The sequence below is a fragment of the Xyrauchen texanus genome, chromosome 7 (assembly GCF_025860055.1).
Source record: "Xyrauchen texanus isolate HMW12.3.18 chromosome 7, RBS_HiC_50CHRs, whole genome shotgun sequence".
Taxonomy (NCBI): Eukaryota; Metazoa; Chordata; class Actinopteri; order Cypriniformes; family Catostomidae; genus Xyrauchen; species Xyrauchen texanus.
In genome coordinates this window covers 4,222,175-4,237,050 of record NC_068282.1, presented here as the reverse complement: position 1 = coordinate 4,237,050, position 14,876 = coordinate 4,222,175, and the positions used below count along the sequence as shown (strand labels likewise).

General features: G+C 35.1%; 1 protein-coding gene across 1 annotated transcript in view; it reads right to left on the bottom strand.

Annotated features, from left to right (window-relative positions):
* The window catches only part of LOC127646927 (adenosine receptor A1-like), a 29,637-nt gene extending 17,883 nt beyond the window's left edge, over window positions 1–11,754 (bottom strand). The window contains exon 1 of the transcript XR_007970982.1: window positions 8,925–11,754. The gene's annotated coding sequence lies outside the window, so the exon portion shown is untranslated. The remainder of the gene's footprint in view (window positions 1–8,924) is intronic.
* Window positions 11,755–14,876: the final 3,122 nt, after the last annotated feature.

The following is a 14,876-nucleotide window of genomic DNA, read 5'->3' as shown; positions in this document are numbered from 1 at the left end:
TGACACATTTGTCGACAGTTAAAAAGCACACTAACTTTTGAGGGGGGAAATTATTAGGTGCAAAATTAAGTGGTGTGGTGGAAATGACGCCTGAGTCTGTAGGACGAGGCTAAAACAGTCAAATCTATACATAACAGGCATTTGAAAGGTACCAAAATTAAATGATGAATGTCTGGTAACAAGTTTCCATTTCAGTTTTAAAGAGACCTTCAAATAACAAAAAGTAAAAGTACTTTTGTTTTAAGTTTTACTAAAAATCAACCCCTGGGACATGAAAGTGCCTGAAGTTAATAAAAAAAAAAACAGCCTTATGTGTTTGCTAAGATTGCACAACACAAACATAATGACATAGTTTCAGCATTCACCATCCAATTAACCTTAAGGACAATGTGAAATGCCATTTTACTTTCATAATCTGGCATATCTATGAGTGAAACAGGAAACTCTGGAGGGGAAAGCATGATATTGCAGAGAAAAATGCAGGGACTTGATTTTATGTTTCGGAAATGTATTGGATTGTGAAAAAATTGGACATTAAAATGGTCCATTTTGATTTCATACAGACTCTAGCAGCTTTTTAGTTTAAAATGTTTTGCAGTCAAATTAATATTATTATTATTTACTTTTTTATGGAAGGTATAAATCTACAGTCACCAAAAAGCACTCTTGGATTCTTTCCACTGTATGTTGGATAATGGCTGCCATACTGGGCCTCTTACCAATGTTTGGATGGTACAACCATAACATTCCGAAACATTACAAATCCACCTCCATAGACTGTGAATCACAGCTGTCATTCCCACTTCATACCTGATCAACTTTTCTTTGAGGGGATCTTTGCCAATCTAGTGGTCAGTTTGTCCAGATACTCCAGTGACCTTCCACCCCACACTTCCTGTAGCACTTGCCATAGATGTGACTGTCTTGTCGGGCACTTCTCACGCACCTTAGAGTCTAACTGATCCCACAAAAGCTCAATGGGGTTAAGATCCGTAACACTCTTTTCCAATTATCTGTTGTCCAATGTCTGTGTTTCTTTGCCCACTCTAACATTTAGTGGCTTTTTCTTTGCAATTCTTCCCATAAGTCCTCCTGAGTCTTCTCTTTACTGTTGCACATGAAACTGGGGTTTAGCGGGTAGAATTCAATGAAGCTGTCAGCGGAGGACATGTGAGGCGTCTATTTCTCAAACTAGAGACTCTGATGTACTTATCCTCTTGTTTAGTTGTACATCTGGTCTTCCACATCTCTTTCTGTCCTTGTTAGAGACAGTTGTCCTTTGGCTCAAATAATTCACAAGTTTTAACAGAGGAATTAATGTAAGTGCTTTTATAAAATTATAAGCTTCACATTTCTACCTTTTACCCTCCAAAAATGGTCCCCATTCACTTCCATTGTAAGAGCCTCACTGTAATCACAATTTTTGCATTTTCTTGAAAGAAAAGGAGGGATGAGTCAAAATATTTTTTTGCGCTAATCAACATTATGCCACAAATGCTGTCGATTGAGCTTAACTTGTATTGAACCCGGAACGTTCCTTTAAACATTTCAAGTAATACAGTATGTTTACCGTTTAAATCTGATGTGATGTAAAATAACTTCGTAACATTCCTTAAGTTTAAAACATGTTTAGTTCATGTGGAAGGCTTAATGCATGCTGGTCTGTGAATCAACTTCACCTTGCATTATTGGTGTGAGTAGAAATGGAGCCACACACTCAACACTTGGTGCACAATACAAGATAACAGTAACAATCAATTGATAATTTTTTGATCATGATATTTTAGGATTGATACTTGATGCATTGTAAATATAAAAAATCATTAATAATATTATAGAGCATTAATCTCTACTTGTGTGACTACAAATGTACAATTTACTTAATATTTTCAGGTTTATGTTAAACTTACTTAATCAGTGCAGAAATACTTAAACTTTTCTGCTATTTGCTACTTTTATTGACTATTGCTGAAATTTGTATCAATTTTAAAATGCCAGAAATTTTAAAGGACATAAATGAGGAAGGGCAATAAATAGTATGCTATGAGCAACAAATAATAGCATAAGCATGTACATTTGTTAGCCACATTTTCAGCATGAGAAAGTCAACAATTAACAGAGTATTAACAGACACATTTTTATTTCATTTTAAAGCATCGCAAAAATATTTCATGTCATTTTTACATCATTTTAATACAATATATACATTTTAATTACCAATTTTGAAAACTCTTCCTCTTCACCCTTGCTCATTATATCTCTCAAGGAAGGCAATAGACTGTATAGTTATCACCTGAATAGGATTCGATCCTTCCCATAAACTATACAACCTACTACCTCACCTTGTGGATACACTCAGACACTTTGTTTTATTTTCACAGGAACACTGAGAACTCATTATCTCGATGTGCACGTCATTCTATAGAGAACACCCATGTTATTTAATCCTCTCCACGGATTGAGTTCTAATGAATTAACTCGAAACATTATTTGGTCAGCATTGTTGTTGACAGCTGGTTAGCCCATCTCCGTAAGCAAGACAGTAGATTGTATAGTTATCTCAAAGGGAGGATTTATACTCCACAACTATTCAATCTACTACCTCAGCTTTAGGGACAGCAACGCTCATGTTGTGGATTTAAGCCTTGGTTACTCCAAGTCTGCACAAGAACCTCAAAAAGCAAAAGAAAGATTGAGAGAGAGATGATTTATTATGAATCATACAACATTACATGACAAAACTTATTCATTTAGGTCGATGGCGTGACATTTATTTTCCCCCCCGGATCTTTTAAATTATTCAAAAAAATACTTGAAGACACCTCTACTACGATCAACAAGTTTTCAAATACATATCTCAAAGTCATATCTTGAGTAGAAAATGTCACATGGTGTGATTATGTTGTCATGAGTAGTGTAGAATATATTTTGTTATCGTTTAAAAAAAAAACAATTTATTAATATTTTTAAAACGTTTGTCCATCAAATTAAAGTCAGGTGGTGTAACCAACATGTGGGTTGCTATTTTGTTGTTTGTGATGAATAAAAAACATAAAACAGAGGACCAATTTAGACCCCATGACCATGTGTGAAGTTTAAAAAAAATAATTATATTGTCAGATCATTAAATATCAATATGACCTTTTTGTGACCAGGCACATTTTGTTCAGGTCATAATTGTATAAGCCCGAGAAAGCTTCTATTTTTTATTGACTATTTTTTACCTTTAAATATGTTTGAAACTTTAAAGAAATTAATTTGGGAACATTGTGGTATCAAAAAAGTGTTTGGTGTAATTTTAAAGAAAACGTTTCAAATTTTTTAATTATATAGATTCTGATAAATTCTGAGACTCTCAGCCTAAGGCTAGGTCTGCATTAATCCAGATACATTTGAAAACGGCGTTTTCGTTTCAAAACTACTCTCCGTCCACACTAACGTTTTCAAGCGTTTTCCAAAAGTTGCTCGTCAACATTGAAATGTATGAAAATGCTTAAATTGTGTCACTGCGCATGCGGAAAATCCCCGTTGCATGCACAGTCTGAAACGCAATTGTCCTCATGACACCAATTCCGTGTAAATTCCCTTCGCCTTTGAAGGAACGCAATGTGAAGGTTGTACAAAGTGACATTTATTTTTTAACAATGCTATCAAAGGGAGTATCAGGCACAACAGCGCCGCTATAACACGGGCCGCCATCTTGATTGTTTTGGTTGTAAAGATCACATGACTAAAAATGCGTCATCGTTTTCCAAAGCATCTGTTTTCACAGTCCACACTACAATATAAAAACTGCATTTTCATATGTGTCCACTTTGGAGTGCTTTTTCAAAAAGCTCAGTTTTCGTGGCAAAAACGCCATCTCCGTGTGGACGAAAGGCCAAAACGGAGAGAACAAGATGTGTTTTCAAACGAAAATGTAATGGTGTGGAGCTTTTGTTTTGTTCCCATTCATGTCAACTGTATATGAGAGAACATTTGTTCTGACAAATATGACAAAGCAATCAAATGTTATAGCATCACAAACATAATTTATCAAAGTGTCCAAAAGCCTCGCATACATAAATTGCATGCATGATTTCTGTAATTTGAGTCATCATTGAGTCTGTGTCATATACTTAGCACCACATACGGTATGTAATTAGAGTGATTGATCACATGACTCTCTGCCCAAATATGGAGGACTATCATCACTGGTTGGAGCAATCTGAACCCAATCTGATTGTTTTAGTGTTCCATGACGCTACACCAATTCCGATGCGTCATCTGATCCAGTAAAGCATAGCTGCGTGTGTTATATAATGATCTATGCATCTGATTACTTTGTGTGTGGTCTCATTTTAAATTGCCTCCACTAAGTGATGGCATGTGATATTTTATGTTCTGTTCATTTTTCGTGAAGTTATAAGCGAAAACACGGCATATGAGCAACACCTGTTCACATGAAACATAAATGTCAAAGACATATACTTAGCTGTTACTCGCTATATTTTGGTCTGTGAGTAAAACAAATAGGCTGTGTGTTTTCTTCTCTTTGAGAGCTTTCCTTTGACATATGACACATGGCTATTTGATCAGTTTGATGTTTTACCGATTACAATAATATGTGCAGCGCAAAATTCTTAATCAGTAATCAAAACAGAACACTTCTGATTTGTCTGCAAATTTCGAAGCACTTGTTTAGTGTTGGTAATGTCTGCATGCATTGGAAAGTACAGCTTCTAAGCTTTTAAACGATACTTATTTTGTGTTGGTCAAGACTGTAGTTATTAATATTTTGATAAGCAATTTTTTTCTCGCGGGCCCACCGAAAGGGTTAAAAAAATGTTTCCATAGAAAATGCTACAAATGCAAACTTGATACAGGTTTTAAACTTGAGATTTAAAAGATTTTTTTAATAAAGATTTTTATTCCCTTTGACAACTTTATTTGTCATTGACACATTTTCTTAATATTACATGAATTTATTTAAAATTAATACATTCATTGTTAATATCATGAATATTTTTTCATAAATGTATATTTTAAATATGGTTGCAACGACAGTTAAGCTACACAAACGATGCCACGCCCTAGCAGGATGGCGTCGTAGATTCTTGGCAAACTGGGTCACCAGGGCAGCCAAAAGAATGGGCTGGCATTGTAAGGGGCCGGCGCTATCTCAATGCATAAATTAGCATGTGAACCAGAGGAACTGAAAGACACTGGCACAGGACATTAACATTCTGAGTCCCTCTTTGGTCTAATTAACAGCGACAGTGATTGAAATGTTTCGTTGTGGCAGAGGAGCAGTGTAATATAATTTCACAATTTACATTTTTCAGGTTATACATTTTTTTTCATTATGTTTTTAAATAACCTGGCCTTTTGCTCATGATGTTTCTAGACTCTGGCCTATTTTAAATAATATATGTACAGTATTCGCAGTTGTAGCATACTAACATTATGTGTAAAACCATTTCGCTATTCAGTTTTAATATCAGTGGATTTTGTACCATTTTGAACAGCCTTCATGTCGTGAGCATGCCTATGATGACTAAAAATGCTGACTAGGTAGGCAGCTCACTAGGGTTTGGAATGGAGCCCAAGTAGTCAAATATGTTTGACCTATGCTCTCTGAAACTGTTTCTATCTGGAACTATGGCCTCGTTTGACATTTTTCTTGGATCTCAAAAGCGCTACTTGTTATTCCTTCATAGTACATGGTCCACGTCTCACTGAAGATCATGGTCCATTAAATAAAGTAATGGCTGTGTCAACATGCACTAAATCTTCATGTCTTGAGAGAGATTATATAAGCAAAGCAACAGGCAGTATAGGAAATTTGAACTCTCCACTTTACCACTGAGCAATTTCACCTATATAGTGTCAACAAAACACTATAAAAAATTTTTATTTCTGTGAACTGAAACAGCAGAATGATGCAAACATACATTTGTTAATAGAATGTGAGATATTGCAGTTGCATGTTTGTGATAATATCTTGCTGATCTCAAGAAAACTAGTTCAAAGCGACGCTCCCCTAGCGGAAGCGGTTCAGTTTTTCTTTAACCTCGATTTTGAGGTTAAACACAGAGGTGTTTTTTTTTATATACCTCTATTCTCAGTTTCCGCATGTGTATTCTGCACTTCCTGAACTTATTCCAAAGCAGTTTATTTCACCTTCATGTACTAAAAATACTGTGACATTTATGAAGATAAAAGATCAGATTTTAATGGCACAACATTCCACAATATTTTAAAATATCAAATTTTTTATATATAATATTACATTTAAATGTGCATTTATAAAATTATTGTGAAATATATATATATATATATATATATATATATATATATATATATATATATATATATATATATATATATATATATCTGTATGTATTTATTATTATTATTAATATAAGATAATATCATATATTTTATATTTTCTTAAAGGAATATTGCAGGTTTAATACAAGTTAAGCTCAATTGACAGAATTTGTGGCATAATGTTGATTACCAGAATTTTGTTTTTTAAATAAATCTTTAAATAAAAGAAATACAAAAATGGATGCACTTTCAATGGAAGTGAATGGGGCCAATTTTTGGAGGGTTTAAATGCAGAAATGTGAAGCTTATAATTTAATAAAAGCTATAGTTTTTTATTATATAATCTTGCATTAATTCTTCTGTTAACTTTTGATTTATTTGAGATGTAATGTTGTTTAAATCATCATTTTTAATGGTCATTTTGGGATGTAAAGTTTACAACAGCACGTTGTCATGGCAACAAAGTTATAAAATTAGCTATAACTTTACACAGAAAAGGTTTGTCAGTGATTGCAACATATAAACATCATATTAACACGCATATGGTTTACGTCTTGTGGCGATACGTTTAAAACAATATTTTACCGTTTATGGATTGGCACCATTGACTTCCATTGTAACTGTCTCAATGTAACCCAAATGTGTGCTTTTTTATTTTTTTAAAGATAAAGAGGAACTAGTCGAAAATCATTTTTAAAGTAATCAAAATTATGCCACAAATTCTGTCGATTGAGCTGAACTTTTAATGAACCCGGAATATTCCATTAACACTCTTCATGACTGCAATATTAGAATGCGCATCAGCAAGGATTTATTTAGGATTAATTTGTTAAACACAATTCACCTACGTTTTGGTGCAACCTCATACTTCTGTCAATGTATGCATATTTTAAATATTTAGAAATCTAACAATTTCGTTAATTATAGCTGAAGTGTGTAATTTCTGCGCCACTAGCATCAACAAACCGAATTTTCAGGAATACTAATGATTGTGGACATATTTTATCCGAAAGATCAGTGTTGATATTTATTATCTTTCCATCAGCTTATATAAAAATACATTTTATAGTATTAACTGCAATGTATGGTGATACAAATATCATATCAAGTCACAAATATGATACATTTGGAACTTTCTTTGCAGCATTTGTCTAGCCAAATATAAAAGTAAAACTAATACAAAAGAAATGCAGTTTAGCGACCTGCGCTTTGACTGTTTATTCAACATCAGTGTGATACTGACATCTCCTGAAAGATAAGTAAACGTAATCCTACCTGCACATTAAAAGTGTAATAACAGCAAGTTCTAGTATGCCTTCTCCCTTCACTTCCCGTATCACGCTAAATTCTCATTTGCACATCCATCCGTTCATACAGTGTGTGTGTTTAAATTCACAGCGCACAAATCCAGAGGCCTTTCACCAAACTTCTCATTTGCAATGACCCTTGACAGTCTGCAGAACTAGAGCGCTACACCCAGGATGCAAAAATAGCAATTCTAAACAGGAAGTGCCTGCTGCCCGATGACCCTGTTTGTGTACGAGGTCTCACGAAGTTCAATACTTATCAATGCCATAGCTGTATTGCAAACAGACATAACTTGCAACATTCACTCCTATATTTAGGCCTACATAAATAGAATGTTGCAACAAACCTGGCGCAAACGAAAGGTGAAAGTGAACACTTGTTATTAACTAGTTATTAAGGCCTTATAGTTTAAAAGAATACCGAATCAAGAGAAAAGCCATGCGCTTTTGGAATTAAATATTAAATAGCACAGAACTTGATCTCTATTGACTTTTAGATATCTGGTCATATCATGTGATCTGGACCGGTACACAATTAAACCTTGAATCACATTAGCAAATAACTGGGGTTTCTTTAACTATGGGGACTTTTTTGGCATTTGAACTTACTCAGAACTCACCTTTCACACTTACTAGATTATTAAAATGAACCAATAATGTCCAACAGTGAATATACATGCATCTCATATTCCTTGAACCAACAAGTGTTCCTTCTACCGCCTCCAAATATGTATTTTGTTTGATAGACGACTCTAAATCTGTCTTGCTAAGGCTAATTTCAAAGTTAGTATTTTATGCATCCAACACACATACTTTAATTATAATTCAGTAATATTTTCACACTTTTTGCATAGTTTGAAAATTTTGCACTTTTGCAAATTTTACAATTGTGCATTATTTAGAAATGAAGCACAATAAAAATGACCTATATATATATATATATATATATATATATATATATATATATATATATATATATATATATAAAAGGTTTACGCTTGTATGTTTCACTCTATGTTTATATTAATAGTTTTAAAGATGTAATTAATAGTTTATGCTGGATATTCATATTTTAAGATCTGGAGCAAGGGTAAAATAACAATCTAAAGAATAATCAAATCTGAACATACAATACATTTGCATAGTAGCAAAATTAAAAGATGAAGGAAAGTTTCCAAGACACTTCTAATGTGACATATAGCAAAAAGACAAAAAGTTAAATCTGTTAGTTTGACTAAAAATCAACACTGTTGATTTTGTGCCATTGAAAGTGCCATTCAAGTAGTTGAAAAAACACTCAAATACCTGTTCTGGATAGTGTCAGGCAGCTGAAATTACAGTCATACAGCTGGACATCCGAGGGTTAGGTTGCTATCCACACTGTCCTTCATAATGTGACGTTCTTTGTGTTGTTACTGTCTCGTAAGTGGAGGTGATAACTGAAATACGTTTCCTGATAAAGGCCCTGTGACTTTGTTCCTGGTTACCACGCCGACACAGACACAGAGAGAGAGAGAGAGAGAGAGAGCACAAAATAGCAGGAAGTAGAAAGGGTAAGCCAGAAAAAAAAAAATCATCAAGTAACGTGACAAGTTCATCTGAGGATAGAGAGGGAGGGGTGAAGGAAGTGTTTTCCTTTTTTTATCTATCACCCCACCCACAGTCCTATTGCTTTTTCTCCCTTCCTCCCCATTTTTTTTTTTTGTTTTGTCTTTGTATAGCTTTAAAGGCAGCTTTCATTTAGTTTATTCTTCTAAAAAAGAAACAAGATTATTTGATGACAAATGATACTGAATTAAAAATGGTTTGGTTAATTAAACATGAGGTGGTTTGATATGCAAATGGAATGTATATTATTAGTTAATTAATGGATGAAATATAGATGGAGCTAAGTATGTGTTGTACATTTCTTTGTATTATGTTTTGTCTATGATGATCAAAATATATAGTGAACTTATAGTATACATATAAACATTTTACACTACATATAGTCTGTATATACTCTATGTATATATGTAGACCCCACTATACAAATTTGTTGTTAGACCTATCAATCAGTTAGATTTGTTATCAAATTAAGTACACGATGTGCCGATTAATTAATCAAATTAATATTTCAATATTTACTTAGGCCCTTTAATTACTTATTAATTTAATAAATAATAATTAAACTGATTATTAATCTATAAATTTAATATATATTATATTGCAAGTACAGTACATCACATATATGTATATGGGTGTGTGTGTGTGTGTGTGTGTGTGTGTGTGTGTGTGTGTGTGTGTATATATGTGTAGTGGCAACAGACAAGCATTTGGACAATGTAAAAAATATAATGCAACAACAAAAAAACTAACAAACGTTGAGCGTGAAAGTTACTATTTTCATAATGTACCTAGTTAGATGGTCCGCTGTATAATTATCAGCATTAGCTGGTAGAGACCTTATTTCATATGTAAGCAAATGGACATTATAATTGAAAAATACCCATATGAATTGATATCAAATTGAATCTAAATTTGAATAAAATAGAATCGAGAGCTTGTGAATCGGAATCAAATTGAATCAGTAAATCTGTATCAATACCTAGCCCGAATGTATGTATGTATATATATATATGAGACCACATAGAAAATGTAGGATAATTTTACCTGTTTTAAAACTGAAAATACACAATTATATATATATATATATATGTGTGTGTGTGTGTGTGTGTGTGTGTGTGTGTGTGTGTGTATATATATATATACTACTTATTCTTATACTACATAGAAGCCTTTTATAGTTACACAGTATTCTTGATGTTTTTACATTTTAAACTCTCAACACACATGCTATATCCTTCTGTATATCCTTCTCTGTGTTCTTAATCTCAGTTGTGTCTAAGGTTCAGTTTCTCCAAACATGCCAGACTATGAGGAAGAATAGAATTGTATGTGGTACACTTCTTAACATTCAACCCTGACCAAACAAAAAATGATTGTGAAATTTTTGCACCGATTGCACAGAGATTTTTAATGTTAATTTTTATCTCACAGTGTATTTGGCAGGTTGAGCGCAGCGGTTTGTAGTGAAGGCCTAAGACATCGAATTTTGTTTAAAGCAGTGTATTATAAATGCTCTTAATAACAATACTAAGTTACTGTATTGGTAAGTTGCATGATGTGTGATTTGTTTAAATATATTGTGCAAACAAGTTGTATATAAACCGAAACGGTGGTCACGCATGGGGCACAGAACAAACAAGAGAAACAAAACCAGGAAAAATCACTACTGACTTGTCACTTTTGCTCAAACACATTTAGACATCTAATACCCGTTTTTATAATTTTTTTGATTGTTTTATGTCTCATCGGACAGTAATGGCGAACAGTTAAGCATGGCGGCGAAAGACAAACGGCACGTGCATGAGGAAGATGATGATGAGGAGCAGCTAAAGTCTGAGAAATGGAAGAAAACTACATTATTTCAAAACATGAAAGTCAAGTGCTAGCCAAAAATGAAAGTTCGAGCGGAATGAAAGGTTGGAAATACCTGTGCGAGAGCTTTTTCGGACACTGCAGGAGACTCCAGACGACGCTTGAAGGGGAAGTACTGTAACAACGACATAAAAAACGGAGGGAAGGAAGAGAGACGAGACCATTTCCACGTCTCAGTCTCTCAAAAGACAAGGGAAAGGCAGAGAGAGAGAGAGGTGTGCAAACCCTTCTTGCTCAAGGGCCCCTGCCAACACTGAGCAGATTCGGCTATGCCCTCCTATTTGCCTGCCCACTTCAGCACTGTTGCCAAGAGAGACAGACCGAGAAAGAGAAAGAAAGAGCATGAGTTCACAACAGCATGAGAAAGGAAAAGAAAACAAGGCACTGACTTTTCGGGACACCTTTCAGCTCACTCGCCCAAGCCCAAGTGTCTCAAGTTGGGTTAGTTTGTTGTTGTTGGTTTAGTAGTCCTCCATGTTTAATAGGCAACTCTCTGGGAGTTGGCATGAAATACTAAATACCGTCACCTGGCTCAGGCCTGAAGGCGGAGAATGGAACTTGGAACTAGCGAAACAAGCAAATCTCATTCCCTCATGAGCGTGTTGTTACTCAACAACCAAAGGAAAAAGGAGGGGACAAAAATATAGGCCTATAAATCTTGAGGAAAATTGGCTCTGTTGCAAAACCTAGTGAACTACCTTACTGTCTACTGACTACAATGGCAGTTGCCTTCTAAGCTAGCATCCTTACTAAAATTGAACTTTATGCAATGCAATGCACAAACAAATGTCAAGGAAAACAGTACATTTATAAATAGTTTGAGCTATTTTGATCACATTTTCTCATTGCAACGCATTATGGGAAGGATAATGCATTATCAGCAAAAGACAAATGTGATACTGCCGTAGAATTTGGCCAAAAGAGGGTATCTTTTGGAACAGACTTTACATCGGTAGCCTATAATGCCCTTAAAATGCTACCTATGTCGGCAGCTCACTAGGTATTGGATCAGAATCTCAGGTACATGCACTTACTGTGAAGTCTAGCCATGCTAGATTTTTCAGGATAACCTTGAAGATTTCAGACACATCCTGAAATCAAGAGTTAGCTTCCTGAAAGAATATGTAGTGAAGTCTTTGTCAGTATTTGAAAAAACTCATAGCAGCATCTTTAGGTGTCGTGGTTTTGCCTGCTTTTCCATTTTGATATGTATTCCATATTTAGCCTTTTTTGACAAAAGTGCACAATCTTCCATTTTGGTCGTCCTACTGCAATATATGTATTTTCAAACAGAAGCACTAAAAGGTAACCTGAAGGTAAGTCACTTTTGCTATGCAACCCAGCAGGTGAATGGAACCAATTCATGCTTGTTTTGAAGAGCTCAATTCCCATTTTGAGTTTTCTCACCTTTCTTCGTTGAAGGAAGCAACATGCAGAGCAACAATGTTCAGACATCGAGAGAAGGGTTGTGACAGTACTTGTGGCAAAAGTTTGTGGTCACACTGTACTATATCTTGCTCAGCTGTAGCGAAAACGGGTTCCTGCCAGACCTCGAGAGAATAAAGCGACAGAAATAATCCAGTGTAACTCTGCCAAAAGTGTGCCGCCCCTTCTTGACAGTAGAAATGGCGACAGGGAGTAATAGAGAAGGAAAGAAAGAGATAGGGATATCCAGACAAGTGCAAACGTTCTATTCTTCCTTTCAGGCATTGTCCGGGGCAGCACAGTGCATGACGTCAGCGCCCCCTCTTTCTTCCTTTTGTTGTTTGTTAATGTATTTCTTTCGTCCCACTTTACTGTCTTTATAATCTTTTTTCACCAACAAACATGTATACTCTTTCCTAATAAAAAAGAAAGAAGCGATTTTGGGATTGAACCATGTTTGTCAAAAAAACAACCTGCCAAATAAAAGAGAGAGACATTTTTTTTATATTTAGCCATGTTGGCCTGAGAAATATCCCGCCAAAGGAACAGAACCATTTTATATATATATATATATATATATATATATATATATATATATATATATATATATATATATATTTATCAAGATGTTTGTCCGAATAAATGGCAAATAAATAGAACATGTTTTTTTAGCTCCCCACGTTTGTCCGAGAAAGAACCCGCTAAATAACCCGCTTTTGTTTTTTCAATATCTCGCCACGTTTGTCCAAAAAACAACTAGCCAAATTACATTTTTTTTTATTATCTCCCCATTTTTGTCCAATGAACAACCCACCAAATAAAACTAAAAACATTTCCGATATCTCCCCATATTTGTTCGAGAAACAACACGCCAAACAAAAACAAAAAAACTTTTTAGCAATATCTAACCATGTTGGCTTCAGAAATATCAAAATACAAAATATCGCACCAAATAAAAATAACCTTTTTTTTCTACATTTGTCCTGATGCCTGTGTAACAGTGGCTAGCTGATAGATAGCTGTGCAATCTATATAAACCTCAAGATGTGCACTAGCGACTGACGCTAGTGCCTTTAGCCTCCTTGTTGGCGCACCCGCCTCCCATGCTATAGACGCAGGTTTGAATCCAGCTCGGAGCGGGAAGAACAGGAGCGTCACTGTTGTCCGAAAAAGCAATTAGCCAAATAAACCAATTTTCTTCCCGATATATCACCACCAAAATAAACATGCCGCCAAATTAAATAACAGTTTCGTCCATATCTCCCTAAGTTGGTCCAAGGAACGACCCGCAAATAAACAGAAATGCTTTTTTTGATTTCTCATCACATGTTTGACAAACAACACAGCACATAAACAGAACCAGTTTATTTTTATATGTAACCATGTTTGTCCAAAAAAAAACCCCACCAAATATAAAGTATTTTTAACTGTTTCTCATAGAGAGGCAGTGGCTATTTGGAAAATCTATATAGAGAGGGACAATGCAGGGATGTAAATAAAGGGAAAGAGAGCAAGTGAACAGATATAAAAAGGCTGCCTTTGTGAATATCTCACTATATCTTCCTGCCCTCCAAACTAGAGCAGCAGTAAAACTTTCAGCTGGGACGTTTAGGGCCAGCATCTATTGGCAGCGGTTCAAGAAGAGATCTGGCTGCTTCTAAAGTACCCAGTGACTCTCTCAAAGGGAGATAGGCTTGCATAGAAAGGGGTCGGCCTGGTACCCATGAGGGGGTGGAGGTGCGGACAGTAGGTCAGGGTAAGATGGGGGTTGGCGGTGGTGGCAAATGTGCCAACGGCAGCTGCTCTGGGAGTTCACACAGGGTGCATGATTCAGAGTAGAAAGAGCAACACTGTGAACTCCAGGACACTCTTAAAATGATGGTTCTTCAATAGCCCTCTTCTTATTTAGACGTTTTTCACTATATATCTATCTTTCTATAATTCTATCTATCATTGATGGTACACTCTATCTATCTATCGTTCTACCATTCTATTGATTCTATCTATCAAAAAAGACTTTTAAGCAAGTACCAAATCATGTTACCACCCAGAACAGCCGTTTTTTTTTTATTATTATTTATTTTTGCTCCTTAAGCTTTTCCACCAAGACATTGGATCCGTTTTGTCTATTAACATATTGTAGCCAAGGTCAATATATTGATGGAGAAATCTGATCCCAGATCAGTACTATGATGCTGTTTTATCAGGAGCATTTTGAGTCAATTGGCAAATCAGTGTTTCAGTAAACTGCATCACAATGACACTCTTACTGCATTCAAATGGCTCTTACCAGATGCTCAGCTGTCTAAGACATAATGACCTCACCACTCGCCCGGGTGGCATGTGTTGCCC